The following is a 20,994-nucleotide window of genomic DNA, read 5'->3' as shown; positions in this document are numbered from 1 at the left end:
TCCATCCTCAGCAAAAGAGGTCTACTATGTGGACAAAGTATCGAAAAAATGGAGTTCTGCAAAAACTGTGTGTTTGGAAAGCAAAAAAGAGTCAGCTACAAATCTCCAACAGTTCATCAAACAAAAGGTACTTTGGACTACATTCATTCATATCTTTGGGGTCCTTCTCGTACCCCATCAAAAAGTGGTGCCATGTATATGTTAACTTTCATTGATGATTATTCAAGGAATTTTTGGGTTTATTTTCTAAAAAACAAAAGTGATGTTTTCTTAACTTTAAAACAATGGAAAGTTTTGATTGAAAAGCAAATAGGAAAATAGGTCAAACAGTTTAGAACAGATAATGGCTTGGAATTTTGTAATGACAAGTTTAACAAATTTTACAAAAATGAAGGAATTGCTCGACATCGCACTGTTAAGATGACACCTCAACAAAATAGTGTAGCAGAAAGGATGAACAGGACTCTTTTAGAAAGAGCCTGTTGTATGATTTCAAATGCTGGATTGACAAATGCTTTTTGGGCAGAGGCTATCTCTATATCTTGTTATATTATCAACCGTGCTCCTTCTGCACCTTTGAAATTCAAGACTCCGGAGGAAATATGGTCAGGTACACTTGCTAATTATTCTGACTTAAAAGTTTTTGGTTGTCCTGCATACATACATGTAAATGATGGAAAATTAGAGCCAAGGGCTAAAAAATGTATTTTCCTTGAATATGCATCTGGGGTGAAAGGATACAGACTTTGGTGCCCTGATCCCAAGTCACCAAAATTTATAATTAGCAGAGATGTAACCTTTGATGAATCCTTCATGTTACATTCCAAAAAAGAGTCTTCTAGCTCTTGTACTAAAAATAAAGAGCATGATATGTATGAACAGGTCGAGGTTGAGCTTGGCATACCTCTGAGCCAAGCTCATCAACAGTGAAACAAAATACAGTTGAAACTCCAGAATTTGTGACTTTTGAAGTTGAACCAAATGAATATTCCATAGCAACACATAGACCAATAAGACAAATTCATAAACTAGAAAGGTATGGAGATTATGTTGCATTTGCTTTTTCAATTGCACAGGAAACTGAGGAAATTGAAGAACTATCAAATTATTCAAAAGTAGTTTCTGGTGTTGATTCAGCCAAGTGGTTGATTACAATGAATGAAGAAATTGAATATCTCCATAAGAATGGTACTTGGTCTTTTGTAAAGCCGCCGTCAGGAAGTAGAATCATTGGTTGCAAATGAATCTTTAAGAAAAAAAGATGGAACTCCAGGGATCGAAGATGCTAGGTATAAGGCACGATTAATTGCAAAGGGCTATAGTCAGGTACAAGGAATTGATTTTAATGATATTTTCTCACCTGTTGTTAAACATAGTTCTATTTGTGTCTTGCTTACCTTAGTTGCTATGCATGATTTGGAATTAGAATAGCTTGATGTTAAGACAGCTTTCTCACATGGCGAACTTGAGGAACAAATATACATGCATCAACCTGAAGGATTTAAAATTGAAAGGTAGGAAGATCATGTTTGCTTGTTAAAGAAATCCTTGTATGGATTAAAACAATCTCCAAGAAAATGGTACAAGAGGTTTGATTCCTTTATGCTAGGTCATACTAATTCAAGAATCATGTATGATAATTGTGTTTACTTTCGAAAGTTAAATGATGGTTCATTCATTTACTTACTATTATATGTTGATGACATGCTCATTGTTGCTAAGAATTTCACAGAAATTCACAATTTGAAAAGTCGGCTAAAAAGTGAATTTGAAATTAAAGATTTGGAAAAAGCTAAGAAAATCCTTGGCATGGAGATCAGAAGAGATTGAGAAGTCCGCGGGCTATTTTTGACCCAGAAGAAGTACTTGGAGAAGGTCTTGGAGAGATTTGGCAAGAAAGAAGCTAAACCAGTAAGTACTCCTCTTGCTGCTCATTTTAAGTTATCAGCTGCTCAATCACCACAGTCAGAAGAAGAAGAAAGGTATATGGCATAGGTACCGTATTCTAGTGCAGTTGGCAGTATTATGTACACAATGGTATGTACATATCCAGATATTTCACAAGCAGTAAGTGTGGTAAGTCGATATATGACTTATCCTGGAAAAGCACATTAGCAGGTAGTGAAATGGATTCTCAGATACTTGTGTGGTACTTCAAATGCATGTTTGGAATTCAAAATAAATACTAACACTTTGGTTAGTTTTGTAGACTCAGATTATGCAGGTGATCTTGACAAAAGAAGATCACTGACTGGCTACAATTTTGCATTGGTGGTTGTGCTATCAGTTGGAAAGCTACATTACAACACTTAGTAGTTTTATCTACTACCAAAGCAGAATATATGGCAGTGACCAAGGCTATCAAAGAAGCCTTATGGTTGAAGGGTATATTTTCTAAACTCAGTCCATACCAAGGTGGAATTATTATTTTCTGTGATAGTCAAAGTGTCATCCACTTGACTAAAGATCAAATGTATCATGAGAGGACGAAGCATATTGACATCAAGATTCATTTTATTCGGAAATCTATTATTGAAAGAAAGGTCTCTGTCCAAAAGATCAACACTAGAGACAATCCTGCAGACATGTTCGCAAAGTCTCTTCTAGTCAGTAAGTTCAAGCTTTACTTGAGCTTGATTGCCATTTGTGAAGAATGATTTTGCCCACACGGGCTTTTGCAGAGAGAAAGTAAATTTACTATATTAACCAAACTCAGGTCAAGGTGGAGATTTGTAATGTGGCATTTGTTTATTCTTTGATTCACACTTGCTTTGTCAAAGAAAGTTGCTACCAAATACTTTTGAAAGATTATTTTTTGGACTTGTCAAACAAAGTTGCTACCAAAGATTTTATTGTAAATTTCTTCCATTCACATACAAATGTTGAAATTTACATCTTTCATTTTCATCATGGATGACATCAACAAGTCCATTTTTTATCTCTATAAATAGGTACCTTCTTTCTCATTTGTAAAGGGACCTTCTTTCTCATTTGTAACATATCAATTTTCAAGAGTTCTCTTTCATTCTCTTGTATTTATTCTTCCTTCCTATTAGAGTATTAAGTTAGAGAGTGGGTGTTGGAAACACTTTTGTGAGCCCTTTCTTTTGGAGTGATCTTGTGACGTTCTTCTCTAGGGATATTTGGGCTAATTAGAGTGACTACTCTAATTCTATAATCTCTCTATTGTACTCTTGCTGATATAGTGAAATTGTTCCTCTCCGCTCGTGAACGTAGGTCACACTAATCGAATCACTTTAAATTTGTTTCTCCTTTAATTAAATTTTTTTAATTACTATTATTATCAACTTGTTATTGTCTTTGTTATTGTCATTATAACATTGTTTGGATAAATTCCGCAATAACTGGGTTCTCGATCCTAACAGGTAAAATTGTTTAATAGGACAAATAAGTACCTTGTATTAGGTCAAGCACGGTCAACTCATTCTCAAAGTTATCAAATAGAAACACGAAATATAATAGCTTGCATAGTCCCTTGACAAAGACAGACTCAAAATTTTAAACTTATGAGTTCCTAATAAAAAGACTTTGAACAAAAAAAACATTCCCCCAGAAGTCAAATCAGTATACAGCTATAACACGACACATCAAAGTGACTTCTTTGCCACTATGCCAACAATACCTTTGGTTATGGCCTATGGGTTCTCTAAAAAAAAATGCTTATTGGTTTAAATATAATTTTCAATGTATCATAGTGGGTGTGGGTTCCCAGGAATCCTCACCCACTACTGTAGATCCGCCTCAACTTATACATGAGCCTTATATCGTGGAAAAACATAGTAATTGCTATTATATCAATTTACTCTTTATACTTGAGTTGAGACTTGAGAGTATAAATTACTCTTTTTAATTTGTACATCACAAAAGAGTATTTTCTGATGTAGATTATTCAATTTCTGTAACTTAAATACATAATTTCCTCTCAAGGAAAACTCAGCAGAAGCATTAAATAAGCCCCGTTTGGCTATGAAAATTATAATTTTTCAAAATTGGAGTTAGAGTTGAAATTGGAGTTGGGGTTGAAGTTGTGTTTGACCATAAATATAAATTAAAGTTGTTTTTGAAATTAAAGTTGAAGTTGTGTTTATTTTTTCAAATACAATTCTAGAATTGTATTTGGAATTCTCATGGCCAAACACTAACAATTTTCACTTTTTTTCACTAAAGTGAAATAATTTCCGAAAAAAAGTGAAAACTTTTCATGGCCAAACGGCTACATAGAGTTGCAGAAAGATACTTTTATAATCCGTATAGCAAATGTTGGAAGAAATATTAAATAAAAATTGTCAGAGAATCAGGAATTTACCGTACAATTTACCCTAAGCTCCGAATAAAATTGCTCACATGATTAGGCCTGTTGCTTAATGATGAAAGATGATCGAAATCCAAAACGAAGAAAAAATACTCACCAACAACCAACATTACGAAGTCTTAGTTTAATTTAACGGAAGAGCCATGAGTGAGGGAATTTGGGACCCTTGTTTCACTTTTTGGTTTTTCAATTGTTTAGACTAATAAAGGTTAACTTAACTCCTAATGGTATTGAAATTGAAAAATTTCTTAACAAAAGCAACCCAATAAAAGTGGACCAAAATTTCGTACGATATATTTTCCAACGTGAATTGAGTTGGGAAGTGCATAAATTGTAGTTAATTTGAACTATTAATTTTTCTTATCATATATTTTAGGATTTCATAATTGAGTAAACACTAAAGTACACAAGTTTTTTTTTTTTTTTTTGTATAAATAACATAAATACCAATCCTTTTGGAAGTAATTACACTCTCTCCCACTTTTTTTATTACTTTACTCTCTCTTTATTAATATACATAACATAGCCGACATATACACAACATTCTGTGCATATGTTGGGATTTTTGTAATATGTTTAGGAAGTTGGAATTTTTTTGTAATATTGAAAACATAAGTTGTCTAATTATGTAATTTTTAGAACCAAATATATTCCCTGTTCCTATCGTTTTTTTTTTTCTCATGTTCACAGGTTAACTATACCAAAAAGAATTTAAGATGAAAAGGGGATGGATGGAACTATGGAAGAAGCTAGATATTTATTCCTATTAGTTTGATCGACACGTTGATTTTGGTAAATCATTTGATAAGGGATAAGGTAGGGGTAGTCTTATCTTTGGATCGAGACTGTTTGATTAATTTCTAGCAATGGCAATCTAGTTACAAGAATAAATATCTTGTCGAGACAAATGAGATAGAAAGAGGAACATCTAAGCCACAATTGCTATTGCGTACATACCATAACAATTGATTAGCAATGCTAATACATTTCAGTTTGCTGTCTTAATTATAGTGTTGGCTGGTCATAATTTGGGTCCTTACTATCCTATTTCAACCAAGAAAATGATAAAAGAGTAGAAGACATAACGAAATAAGTTTTAATATTGGAAAAAAAAAATCATCCTAAATTATATCTGAAAAGTCGAAAACATATTTAGGCCCTATTTGTTTGCACTTAATGGAGGTCTGAATCTGAATAGTTCAGACTTCAGGCCATTAAGTGCATTTTTTTTTCAAAAGCCTCTTAAAACATCTTAAAACCTCTGAATCAGTCAGACATGGAGAAAAGTCTGAATGCCTTTGTTTTTTTTTTAAAAAAAAGCCTCTTAAAACCTCTGAATCAGTCAGACATGGAAGAGAGTCTGAATTTAAACACAATTTATTTTCTTACAAATCTCAAACTTTATTATTTTTTTCAAATACGATGTTCTCCCACCCTCTCTTGACATTGCTCTCTCTCTCGTTTCTCTCTCTCTGTTTTTCTTCCTCTTCACATTATTTTCCTTCTTTTTCAGGTATAATTCACCAAAACTATTTATAAATATTTTTATTATTAATTTAAGCATGCACTATTTGCTGCTCAATATCCATGCTCTACTATAGAAAATATAATTGGATCTTTAATTGAAATCATGTTTAATCTTCTTAATTCATCGCGTATAAAATAAATATGGAAAAGATCGGCATGTAGTTTGTTTTGCTTCACTTTAGTTTTTGCAAGAATGCGCATAGATGTATATAGTTGTTTTGCTCATCTTGTAGGATAGAACATGTAAATGAACGAAATAACAAACATTAGAATTCGTTTAAGATTAGAAGTGGAACACTTTAATTTGTTCTTTTTCTACTTTGTACAGTCCGATTAGCACATCCTTTGGTGCCGTTATAATATGTATTATTATTTTAGCTTCTCAGTCTTCTGAACCAGGGGTCTATCGAAAATATCCTACTTGTAGAGTTTCATACTATTCCATCAAAAGACATTGATTGAATTGATAATTTTGGGATGAAACTGGAAGTGGCTGTATGATATAATATTTTTTAGATAATATAATATTTTATTATTTTTTTTATTTTAAATTGCATATTTATTACAAATAAATAAATTACGTATATTCAGATGTCAAAAAACAAACAGACTTAATCATTCAGTATTCAGATCTAGAAACAACATCTTAATCATTCAGATATCCATTCAGATTTAGATGTCTTAATCTTAAAAAAACAAATGCACCCTTAAACTATTAAAGTAATCAAATACATATCTGAATTATATAAAAGTAAATTTATGTCCACCATATACAACCAGTCATATAACGGATAGTGATTTACGCTCGCACCACATCACTGCCAATCAGATATTACGTCAAATTTTTTTTTAAAAAAAAAAGTAATTTCATGTCACCCAATTTCTTCACCACCAAACCCCCATTCAACCACTACCACCATTGTAACGCCCCAAATCTGGTACCCGAAATGCTACACGGTGTCCATAACCCTGAAGGACCACAAGCTAACCCATGACTGATATTTGTACCTGTATACTACATAATATACTATAAAATGCTAAAGCATGTACTGAAAGGCCATAAGGTTCAAACTGTACCATAATATCTAATTAAAATAAAACATCTGAGTGGGGTATGAAATACCCAAAACAAAACTGACATAAGCTATCTGTACATACTGTAGTCTGGAAAACCTCTAAAACATGACTGTCTGAATAAGGAGTTGATGGGACACGTTCCTAACTAACTCTAACTAATAAATTAATTAATGATATAATAAAGTAATAATCATGTCCTCGAAAAATGAGGACTCACTTCTAACTTTGACTGCTGAGACTGGAATCTACTGATTCTCTGGAACTCGTGTCTCTGAACTTATGGTATAAGACATCAGAGTGTGAATGCATCAGTACGACTGAATGTACTGGTATGCATGTGAGGTAGGCTAAATGCATGGGGTTCATATGCATGAACAATAATAATAACAGACTGACTATCATGAGCATGAGAATACATGCATGAGACATAATACTGACACTGTACCATAATAATATGATTACTGAATCTGAATACTGATAACATGACATACTAATAACTGATATAACTGATAACATGAGTGATTATATCTGACAGTCCTGATTCTGATGGAACTATCTGAGTTCCGTACTAAGTTGAGTTGACTGTATCAGACTGTCCTGAAATCTAAAGAACTATCTGAGTTCTTTTACTGAGACTGATACTGAAATTGTGGAAAGTAGTTATCTAACTGACATGCCTCAAATAACGCATTATCGCTGAACTGGAGTCCAATCTATGCACTGATTAGAAGGGTATCAATACCGCACCACTGGTAAGGACAACATGTGAGTGACCCTCAACTAGTAGGTTACTCTAATGAAAATAATGGGAACCCTCAACTAGCAGGTTAAGCCACCTCATCTACCCTCAACTAGCAGGTATAATGTCTCAACCCATGCTGGCTATGTAGTTCTGGAACGCAAGGATTGTTTCTAAGAATCACACCCTCAACTAGCAGGTGAGTTTTCATCCTTAGGTTTACTCGGTGCTGAATCCTACTCCCATATAAATAGACACTGAACATGATTAACTAATTTGAACATGGACTGAGTTTACTAAATTCCGTTGACTCATAAAATATTACTGATACCTAACAACTGACTGAGTTCATGAGATTATTGAGATTTCCCGAGTCATAAAACTGTCTGAAGTCTAAGGATCATGGATTGACTGATAGTATCATGAAAACATAACATGGCTCCAGGCACATAGCTAATGTTTTGGGTACATGCACCCCCAGGACTCGATAGAAGGAAACTGACAAAGCATGACTTACTTGAACACATGACTAACATCATAATCCATAATTCATTTATTGAAGCATTTCATCAAACATGTGATACACATGAACTTGTACATACAGAGGGATTTCATAGTATCATACTAGTTAGGCACTTTTTCGTCATATAAGTATTTAATCAAACACATGGTAGGCATAGTATATGTAAACAACATTATACAATAATTAAACATCATGGTTCAATTCTAATTTCATCATTCAAGAATTTAATCATAGTTTTACATGAACCTATACATATACTAATCGATTCCACGTAAAACTTATCACCAAACATGGATTAGAATTCAATTAGTCATTATCAATATGAACAACAGCAACCCAACATGAAATACATAAGGAAAATCCATAAACTTGAACTTAGAAAGGAGATTCTTGGGCTTCATGGATGAAAGGAGTCCATGAATGAACACTATGCATACCTGGTAATGAGTTTCTTGAAGTTCTTAAACTTTAAGAATCTGAATATCTGAGTTCTTGGAAAAGATTTTGATTTTGTTCTTGGGATTAATCTTAGAGAGAAACCCTAATTTTTGTTGTTGTGAAAGAATAATAAACAAATAAGTTGTGGTTGGATACTATTAGGTATATAAATGGGTGGTAAAATACCAAAATACTCCTTTAAAAACAACTTAAAAATACTGAGCGGGACATGCGATGGTGGAGTATAATGGTCCATCGCTGGGTTGAAGGTCTGTCGGACTTACCGTCGCACTGGGACCAGAACTGGGACTTACTGCCTTGGTTTAACGGTGGGGTGCGGTGGTCCGTCAGGCCTCTCTGTCACACTCAGCTATAGAGTGGACTCACTGCCTTGATGCGATAGTTGTGGTTGACGGTCCGTCGGCCTGCACTATCGTACCTGGGCAGTTTTACTGCATTCTGTATTTCGACCATAATTCTCTCATCCGAGACTGGATTTTGATAAAATTGGTATCGATGGAAAGCTTATTCGATTTCCCACGTGACAAAAAGTAAAAGTCTTAAAAATACCATGTGTTAAAAAGTGGATTCCTATTTCAAGGCAAGTTTTAACATTCTTGAGATGATTTCAAGCTAGGAAAAAGGTACGGGGTATTACAATATCTCTCTCTTGAGAATATTTATCCTTGAATGATACTGAGAGTGAGGGAAAGAACATAAATTGACGTACATACTGAACATAAATAACTAAAACAAAATCTCATGACTGACATGACTGATAAGATGAACATATCATATTGAACATGCATATCTGATGCGTGTGTAACTGATTCATGAATGCATGACTGAGTGTTCTAAGGAACTAAGTTTCTCATAATGAGAATGCATGGCTGATGCATAAATATATAACTGAACTAATACGTGAATGCATAACTGAAATGCAATGGCATTTAATACCAAGTTTATAACAGGATTCTGAACATGAACTAAATACTAAGCTTGTAACTAAAGTCTGAACATAAAACTGAAAAACTTAAGGAGAATTGTTACCTTGATCTTGATCTGAGTTGGCAGAAAAGATGTGAGGATACTTGGTACGTATGTCTGCTTCTGCTTCCCAAATAGCTCCCTCAGCGGACTGATTCTGCCAAAGAACTTTGGCCAGAGGGACTTCTTTGTTCCTCAATCTACGAGTCTGATAGTCTAGGATTTCAACTGGGATCTCTTCATAAGAGAGGCTATTCTTAACACCTATGCTCTGAATAGGGACTACAATAGTTGGGTCACCCATACACTTCTTGAGCAAAGAGACATGAAAGACTGGATGGACTGCAGCTGGATCTGAAGGCAATTCGAGCTCATAAGCTACTTTGACGAAGCGATTGAGAATTTTGAAGGGACCAATATATCGGGGACTAAGCTTTCCCTTCTTTCTGAACCTCTTCACTCCCTTCATGAGAGATATTTTTAGGTAGACATAGTCACCAATCTTGAACTCAAGATCTTTTCTACAAACATCTGTATAAGACTTCTATCGGCTCTGAGAAGCCCAGAGTCTTTCTCTGATCAACTAGACTTTTTATAAGAAGTAGAATACCAAGTCAAGCCCTATGACTGAGGCCTCACTAACTTCGAACAAACCAACTGGAGATCTGCATCCCCTACCATAAAGAACTTCGAATGGAGCCATCTTAATACTGGAATGATAACTGTTGTTGTATGCAAACTCAATCAAAGGAAAGTGGTCATCCCAACTACCCTTGAAATCAATTGCACAATCCCTTAGCATATTTTCTAAAATCTGAATGGTCATTTCTGCTTAACTATCTATCTGAGGATGAGAGGTTGTACTAAGATGACCTTGGGTACCAAGACACTTTTGGAATGCTTTCCAGAAATGAGAAGTAAACTGGGTACCTCTGTCTGAGATAATAGATAGAGAAACACCGTGCAATCTAACCAACTCCCTGATGTAGAGTTTGGCGTAATCCTCAGCTGAATAAGAGGTATGAACTGGAAGAAAATGAGTTGATTTGCTCATTGTGTCTACAATGACCCAGACTGAATCATGTTGATGACAAGTTAAGGCAAACCCATCACGAAGTCCATGTTCACTTTTTCCCACTTCTAAGTAGGAATAATGAACTACTGCATAGGACTACTAGGCTTCTGATGCTCTATCTTAAACTACTGATATGTAGAGTACTTAGCCACAAACTCTGCAACATCTTTCTTCATCCCACTCTACCATAGATTTCTCGCAAGTCGTGGAACATCTTTTTGTCCCCTGAATGAATAGAGTAGCACGCACCATGCGCTCCTGCAAGAATTCGCTGCCTTAAGTCATCTACACCTGGAACATAGAGACGACCCTGACAACGCAAAACACCATCTCCCCCTTAGGAGAAAATCTCTACTTTTTGATTCTGGACTGACTCTTTCAACTTGACAAGGATGGGATCTCTATCTTGCTTTTCTTTCACCTCGGAAACTAGAGATGATTTTGAACTACTCTGAACTCATATATCACCCTCCTCTGTATTGACTAAAAGAACGCCCAGTCTGGAAAGCTGATGGACTTCCTAAGCTAACTTCATCTTACTGTCCTCAACATGAGCAACACTACCCATAGTCAGTCTACTGAGAGAGTTAGCCACTACGTTGTCCTTGCCCGGATGATAAAAGACATTCATGTTATAATATTTCAAGAGCTCTAACCACCTTCTCTGATAAAGATTGAGATCTTTCTAAGAAAAGACATTCTGAAGGCTCTTATGATCTGTGAACACATCTGCGTGAACACCGTATAGATAATGCCTCCAAATCTTTAAGGCAAAAACTACGACTACTAACTCAAAATCATGAGTAGGATAATTCTTCTCATGAGGCTTAAGTTGTCTGGAGACATAGGTTATGACCTTACCACGCTGCATGAGGACACAACCCAAACCTACTTTGGATGCAGCACAATATACTACGAACCCATCTGGACCATCTGGAAGAGCTAAGACTGGAGCTGAGGTGAGTCAAGTTTTCAACTCCTGAAAAATTTTCTCACAAGGATCTGACCACTGAAACTTGACTTTCTTCTGAGTCAATCTGGACATAGGGGATGCAATAGAAGAAAATACTTTAACAAACCGTCTGTAATATCTAGCCAGACCCAAGAAACTCCTAATGTCTGATGGAGAGACAGGGCGAGGCCAGTTTCTTACTGCTTCGATCTTTTGAGGATCTACTCTAATGTCATCACCAAAAATAATATGACCAAGGAATGCTACTGACCTTAGATAAAATTCGTACTTACTGAATTTGGTGAATAGTTGATAAGCTCTGAGAGTCTAAATTACTATTCTGAGGTGGTCTGCATGATCGCGCTCACTATGGAAATAGACCAGAATATCATATATGAAGACTATGATGAACATGTCGAAGTACTGCTTGAACACGCGGTTCATTAAGTCTATGAACTCTACTGGGGTATTGGTAAGACCAAAGGATATGACTAGGAACTCGAAGTGACCATACCGAGTACGAAAAGATATCTTCATGATATCACATTCTCTGAATCGGAGCTGATGATAGTTGGATCTGAAGTCTATCTTAGAGAAATAGCTGGCACCCTGAAGTTGGTCGAATAAGTCATCGATTCTGGGAAGAAGATACTTGTTTTTTACCGTGAATTTATTGAGCTGACGGTAATCAATACATATTTTGAGAGAACCGTCTTTCTTGCGCATGAATAAGACTAGTGCGCCCCACGGGGACACACTGGGCCTGATAAATCCCTTATCTAAGAGATCCTTCAGTTGTTCTTTTAGTTCTCTGAGTTCTGTTGATGCCATTATGTATGGCAGAATAGAGATAGATTGAGTATCTGGATGAAGATCAATGCCAAAGTCTATTTCCCTTTCGGGAGGAATTCTTGGAAGATCTTCGAGAAAGAAATCTCGATATTCATTCACGACTGAGACTGAATCAAGACTGGAGTTTTCGAACTAGAGTCCTTAACATGAACAAGATGATAGACACATCCCTTAGATATCATTTTCCTTGCCGAAAAGTAGGAAACAAGTTGACCTCTGAAAGCAGATACACTACCCTTCCACTCAAGGATGGGTTCATTCGGGAACTAAAACTAGACTATTTTATTTCTGTAGTCAACTGTGGCATAGCAGGAATGAATCCAATTCATGCTGAGAATGACATCAAAATCAATCATCTCTAATTTGACTAAGTCAACTGAAGTGACTTTCTGAAATATCATAACCGGGCAATTCCTGTATACCTATCGGGCTATGATGGTTTTACCCACTGGGTAGAGACCATAAAAGGCTCTACTAGAATTTTGGGACTGACTATGAAATCACCTACTATATAGGGAGTAACAAAAGACAAGGAAGCACCTGGATCTAGCAAAGCATAAAAATGCACATGAAAGATCTGTAATGTACCAATAACTACATCAGGAGAATTTTCTTGATCTTGTCAGGACTGAAGAGAATAGAGTCTGTTTGGGTGTTGCCCACTAGTAGCACTAGAAGTGGCACCCTGCTGATTTGGGCAACTGGACTGAGCTGAGGAGCAATTTTGTTGACCCTGCGAACAATCTCTAACTCTGTGGCCTGGATTGCCTTACCCAAAACAAGTATCACTTCCAGCTCTGCAAGTACCCTGATGGTGCTTGCCATAAGTTTGGCAAAGAGGATAGGTGTGGGCACTGCTAACACTACCCTGAGACTTAGATCCTGGCGCTCTATCTTTGTTATCCTCTCTGAACTTAGGAACTGGAGCATCGGATGAAGAAGGAGCTGGAACTGATGACTAACAAAGAAACTGAGAACGGTTTCCTCCTTCTGGTTTAGGCTGAGCAGAGTTAAAACTAACTGTCCTAGCTCTCTTATTTTGTTTCTCCCTCATCTTAATCTTTTGCTCCTCTATCTGCTGAGCATGGGTCATATGCCTGGCTAAAGTCATGTCACTATTCAGTATGGCAGATCTGCACTTATTAACCACACTATCATTCACCCCTGAAATGAACTTTCTCATCTTTGCCTGCTATCTGCAACCACATGAGGGGCATATCTGGATAATTGAGTAAACTTAAGATAATACTCTTTCACCGTCATATTTCCTTGCCTGAAGTTGATAAATTCTAGCACCTTAACTTCTCTAAGCTCTAGGGAAAGGAATTTATCAAGGAAAGCTGAAGCAAACTCCTCTCACTCAATTGACCCTGCATTATCTGCCCTCTCTGACTTCCACTGCTTGAACCAAGTATGAGCAACATCCTACAACTGATATAAAGCTAGCTCAGCACTCTTACTAGAAGTAACCCCCATTATGTTTGTAACCTTCTGCACCTGATCTAGGAATTCTTAAGGGTCCTCATCAGGTTAAACTCGAAAAAGATAGAAGATTCATTCAGGTAAAGTCTCAAATCCTGGCTGCAGCTGAATTGGCCTCTGAACAGTAACTGGCTGAGAAAGAGTAGTGACTACGGCCCTGAACTCCACATGAGAAACATGTTTTCCCAAAAGTTCTTCGGGCTGAGGGGCTAACTGATTTTCATTTCTTCTTTTAGGATGCATGTTCTGTAGAAGAAAGGAGAAATGGATTAGACTGAGAGATTAGATTGAGATTATGCTCACTGGCATGACATAAATACTGAAAGAAGAGAAACTATTCCTAAACATCTTATAGCCTCCTGCGCATAAATATGGCACGCAACACACCCATGTACAAGACTCTACTAGATGCGGCTTTCAGACTTCCAGGACACTAGTGAACCTTAGGCTCTGATACCAAGTTTGTAGTGTCCTAAATCTAGTACCCGAAATGCTACACGGTGCCCATAACCCCGAAGGACCACAAGCTAACCCATGACTGATATTTATACCTGTATACTGCATAATATACTGTAAAATGTGAAAACATGAACTGAAAAGCCATAAGGTTCAAACTCTAACATAATATCTAATTAAAATAAAACATCTGAGTGGGCTATAAAATACCCAAAACAAAACTGACATAAGCTATCTGAACATACTATAGTCTGGAAAGCCTCTAAAACATGACTTTCTAAATAAGGAATTGATGGGACATGTCCCCAACTAACTCCAACTAACAAATTAATTAATGATATAATATAGTAATGATCATGTCCTCGAAAGATGAGGACTCACTTCTAACTCTGACTACTGAGACTAGAATCTACTGATGCTCTGAAGCTCTTATCTCTGAACCTATGGTATAGGACACCAGAGCGTGAATGCATCCGTACGATTGAATAGACTGGTATGCATGTGAGGTAGGCTAAATGCATGGGGTTCATATGCATGAACAATAATAATAACAGACTGACTATCATGAGCGTGAGAATACTACCATAATAATATGATTACTGAATCTAAATACTGATAATATGACATACTGATAACTGATATAATTGATAACATGAGTGACTATATCTGATAATCCTAATTCTAATGGAACTATCTAAGTTCCGTACTAAACTGAGCTGACTATATCTGACAGTCCTGAAATCTGAAGAACTATCTGAATTCTTTTACTGAGACTTATACTAAAACTGTGGAAAGTAGTTATCCAATCGATATGCCCAAAATAACGCATTATAGCTGAACTAGGGTCCAATTTTTGTCCTGATTGGAAGGGTTTAAATACCGTGCCACTGGTAAGGACAACATGTGAGTGACCCTCAACTAGCAGGTTACTCTAATGAGAATGGTGGGAACCCTCAACTAGCAGGTTAAGCCACCTCATCTATCCTAAAATAGCAGGCATGATGTCTTAACCTGTGCTGGCTATGTAGTTCTGGATTGCAAGGATTATTTTTAAGAATCACACCCTCAACTAGAAGGTGAGTTCCCATCCTTGGGTTTACTTGGTGCTGAATCCTACTCCCATCTGAATAGACACTGAACATGATTAACTGATCTGAACATGGACTGAGTTAACTGAATTTCGTTGACTAATGGAATATTACTGATACCTGACAACTAACTAAGTTTATGAGATTATTGAGATTTCCTGAGTCATAAGACTGTTTGAAGTCTAAGGATCATGGCTTGACTGATAGTATCGTGAAAACATAACATGGCTCTAGGTACACAGCTAATGTTTCGGGTGCAAGTACCCCCAGGACTCGATAGAAGGAAACTGACAAAGCATGACTTACTTGAACACATGACTAACATCATAATCCATAATTCATTTATTGAAGCATTTCATCAAACATGTGATACGCATGAACTTGTACATATAGGGGGATTTCATAGTATCATACTAGTTAGGCACTTTTTCTTTATATAGGCATTTAATCAAACACATGGTAGGCATAGTATATGTAAACAACATTATACAACAATTAAACATCATGGTTTAATTCTAATTTCATTATTCAAGGGTTTAATCATAGGTTTACATGAACATTCGCGTATACTAATCGATTCCACATGAAACTTAACACCAAACATGGATTAGAATTCAATTAATCATTATCAACATGAACAACAGCAACCCAACATGAAATACATAAGGAAAATCCATAAACTTGAACTTAGAAAGGAGATTCTTGGGCTTCATAGACGAAAAGAGTCCATGAATGAACACTATGCATACCTGGTAATGACTTTCTTGAAGTTCTTGAACTTGAAGAATTTAAATCTCTAAGTTCTTGGAAAAGATTTGAATTTTGTTCTTGGGATTAATCTTAGAGAGAAAACCCTAATTTTTTTTGTTGTGAAAGAATAATGAACAAATAAGTTGAGGTTGGATACTATAACGTATATAAACGGGTGGTAAAAAATCAAAATACCCCTTTAAAAATGACTTAAAAATACTGAGCGGAACATGCGACGGTGGGGTATGACGGTTCATCGCTGGATCGACGGTCTGTCGGATTTACTGTCGCACTGGGACCAGAACTAGGACTTACTGCCTTGGTTCGACAGTGGGGTGCGATGGTTCGTCGCTAGCTCGGTGGTCCGTCGGGCCTCTCTGTCGTACTCGGCCAGAGAGTGGACTCACTGCCTCGATGCGACGGTCGTGGTCGACGGTCCGTCGCTTGTGCGACGGTCCTTCGGCCTGCACCGTCGCACCTGGGCGATTTTACTGCCTTCTTTATTTTGGCCATAACTCTCTCGTCCGATACCGAATTTTGATAAAATTGGTATAGATGGAAAGCTTATTCGATTTTCCACGTGACAAAAAGTGAAAATCTTAAAAATACCACGTGTACAAAAGTGGATTCCTATTTCAAGATAAGTTTTCACATTCTTGAGACGATTTCAAGTTAGGAAAAATGTACAGGGTATTACAACCATCAGCACCACTACAGATTTCTTCATCCACAACCAAATTCATCATGAGAATCAATTCACAACATTGTCACCATCAAATCCATTGTACCATTAAACTACTACTATTGGACTATTATAACTAAACCACATATCCCAATAAGTAATTTTACCACCCACCATCAAAATCACAATCGTAATCCCGCCATCATATTATCATCACCAAACAATGCAACAAACACTAGATCTACCACCAATCATGCTAAAAAAAGATTAAATTTTTTCAAGAAAATTTTTAAGATACTCACAAAAATTTAAGATCAAAAGTCATGGTGGGGATTTTGATTTTATTTTATTTTTTTGCTTAAAATTTTGACTTGAACGTGCCCAATTTTTATTTTTATTAATTATTTTTCTCACAGAAATTTTAGGAAGTAAAAATTACTTTTATATAGTTTAAATGTGTATTAAATCATTTTAATAATTTAGGTACGTGTTCAATTTTTTGGATATACTTTAGAGTAATTTTGATGTCCTTTTCCTTTAATATTTTATCTAATAAGAATACATGTGATATTCATAAACATATGATTTGATAACTTATCTCACTTTCGGTTATCATTCTAGAGATGACTTGTACCTTTGGAATGCACAAAAAATGGAAACGCTAAAAAATTACTGCTGAAATTTAGTTAGGAAATATCTTACCAACCATATATTAAACTACTAATTATTTCAATATATATAACTATTGTGAAATAGGATGAAAACACTTACAGAACTCAACTGAAACTCAAAGAAAACTTCTCATTATACAGAAGAAGGCTAACTATACAAAGTGATTAAGAAAAATGATAACTAACTCTCTGGATTCTTTAATTTCCTCTTTTATATACATGAGCTAATCCTACTAACCTGTACAGGTGTCAACTATTAAAAACAACCAACTCATTAAAGGATCCAATTGGTTATAACTAACTTTAGCTACACTGTTATGTAACTAGTAACTAACAAATCATGTTATATCTCTTTTCTCATTACTCCCTCACAAGATGGAAGGTCTAAACACATTTAGCACTCCAAGCTTGGAAACCAAATATACATGTTGTGGTCTAAACAACCCTTTCGTCAAGATGTCTGCTTATTGTTCTTGCATCTTTAAGTATTGTGGCTTGATCAGTCTCTTTTGTATCTTCCCTCTGATAAAATGGCAATCTATCTCTATATGTTTGACCATGAATACAAATTAAAATTATTTTTAGAAGTATTTTTATTTTCAAAGTGAAAAGTGATATTTTAAAATAGGAGTTGTGTTTGGTCATAAATATAAATTAGAGTTACTTTTAATTTTTTATGAGTGATATGAAGTGAAAAAAGTTAAAACAACTTTTTAGTATTTCCAAATCTCGATATTCAAATTCTCTAAAACTTTATTACACATGATTTCCTAAATTAAACTCCAAAAAAAAATTTAAATTATTTGTGGTGAAATAACCACTTAATTTTTTAAACTATGACAAACTTGAAAAGAAGCAAAACATTAATTATTTTAAGCGAAAAATAAAAGTGATACTGTGGTAAATTTAGAAGGCACGTGTTGGGGTCAAAGCACATAGTTTTATTTTGCCAATCATTATAATGGACAAAAAATAGAATTGAAGAGGATTCGAACACGTGACATGCATGCACAAAAGGAAAACGAACTCATTAACCGCTTGAGCTAAGAACATAACTATATCAAGGGGATTCAAATTAGCTATTTAGTTCGTTTTACTGTCATAAAAATGATTTACTCTACCTACAGAGTGTAATTTTTTGACGAAGTGGGTTCAACTGAATCCACTTGAACCAACGTGGGTTTGCCTCTAACCGACTAGGGTTCCAATTTCGCTGAAACTTACTGTTAGTAGGATGTTTAGCATTCATGTAGGCAACTATCTCCAAATTTGTAGTTGTGGTTGTAGAATCAGTTAACATCTTTTGGCTCTCCCTTCTAATCATCATGGAGTATGCCTGATTAATAACCAAAGGAAGGGGAATGGGCATAAGAATTTGAGCTCGTGGTTGTTCATATGTTTCATTGAGACCCATTAAGAATTGCAGAAGCTTTTGCCTAGTCATGAATTCACCAAATTTCCTTAATTTCGCACAATCACATCCTGGAAAAGGAGCTAAACAATCAAATTCTACCCAAAGCAAATGCAGCTTAGTGAAGTATTATGCAATACTGCTGGTACTTTGTTTCGTGGTTGCAATTTCCATGTGCAACTGAAAAATGCGCGAACCATCAACTTTATCAAATCATTCCTTGAGATCGTTCCAAACAGCACATGCATCAAAAGAATAGACAATCCCCCCTAACAACTCCTTCTAAACCAATTCACAATCCATGAAAGGACAATTGCATTGCACCTATCCCACAGATCAGCTAGATTAGCCTCAACTTGTTTCTGCCAAGTAACGCAATGCACATAGATCGGCTCCATACAGAATAGTTTTCCGATCCTATTAACTAAATGGAGATTAAAACCACTCTAGAAGTATCTGTTGTACTAAAAAATAGAGGATGATTACGACCAAGTTTCTACGGCAAGGTGTTGTCTAGTTCAGCAGCCATTGTAGCTCGTCATCGTCAATTTTGCATTTCCAACTAAGACTAAGCCATATCCATGACTGAAAGCTCTAATACCATGTTGTGAAATAGGATGAAAACACCTACAGAACTCAAGTGAAACTCAGAGAAAACTTCTTATTATACAGAAGAAGGCTAACTATACAAAGTGATTAAGGGAAATGATAACTAATTCTCTGGATTCTCTAATTTCCTCCTTCATATACATAAGCTAATCTTACTAACCTGTAGAACTGTCAACTACTAAAAATAACCAACTCATTAAAGGATCCAATTAGTTATAACTAATTTTAACTACACTGTTATGTAACTAATAACTAACAAATCATGTTTTATCTCCTTTCTCATCAATAACTCTATCAATTAGGATATGAGAGTTTTCCACACGATTAATTTAAGTATAGGCTCAACATTACATCTTCTCTCTATTACACCCTAAGTAGTTAAGTTAATCCGAACCTTTAGAGTTTAAAAGTGTCAAAGTGTTAATCATTCAAGTATGCACTTAGGAAATGGAGAGGAGTCAAATCCACATTTTACTGGACATCTCTAACTTGATTATATATAGTGAATTACGCTTAGCACAATTCTTTCATTTTATCAAAAAGGATGCATATACAGCCTACGTTGTGTTGTTTGCCTGAGCAATTGAATTAATATTTTTATAATACACAAATACTTTTAGTGGTGACCAAACTCCACGTCATCGTAAGTTAATTTGTTCGAAAGTGATAACAGTTACAAATATGATACAGGTTCAGGAAAAGACGATATCATAATTGAGATATCTTTCAAATATGGACACATTGTTGGGTTCATAGTACATGAAAGAAGTATGAATAGAAAAATAGAGAATAAAATGGTGGAAGGGAAGGAGACACTAAAATGAAAAGTGTATTCCCAAATTAGAAAGTTTACTCTTTCTCCCACATTGGTGAAAGAAGAGAACTTGAAAGTGTTTATAATCAAGAACACTTACTCCCACATGACAAGTGAGGCAAGAAATAATAGATGCCTCGCGCCGTCGTCGTCGTCGCTTGCTTGGCTTAGATTTGGATTTGGATTTGGTGCTCAATGAGATTTATCTTTTTGGACAAACTTTATTTGAATTCCGAAGAATGCCAAGGAAAAATGCAGTAAAAAATTTTCTGCAGTTTCGGACCTCCATTTATATATACATGCAGTAACAGTTGCACTGTTTCAAGTGAACTGATGCATTGTTTTCTAACTAGTGCTTCAGAAATGATACATTGTTCTGAACTGAGGCTACAGAAGGTTGCAATGGTTCGAAATGATGCTTCAAAAGGATGTAATCCTTCAATGAAATGACACACTGATTCATGAAATGAGATGACTGTTCAGGAAAAGATGCAATCTTTGATGAACAGACATGAACTTACACCTTTG

This window comes from Capsicum annuum, chromosome 5 (genome assembly GCF_002878395.1).
Source record: "Capsicum annuum cultivar UCD-10X-F1 chromosome 5, UCD10Xv1.1, whole genome shotgun sequence".
Classification (NCBI taxonomy): domain Eukaryota; kingdom Viridiplantae; phylum Streptophyta; class Magnoliopsida; order Solanales; family Solanaceae; genus Capsicum; species Capsicum annuum.
Note: the sequence above shows the minus strand (reverse complement) of the source record.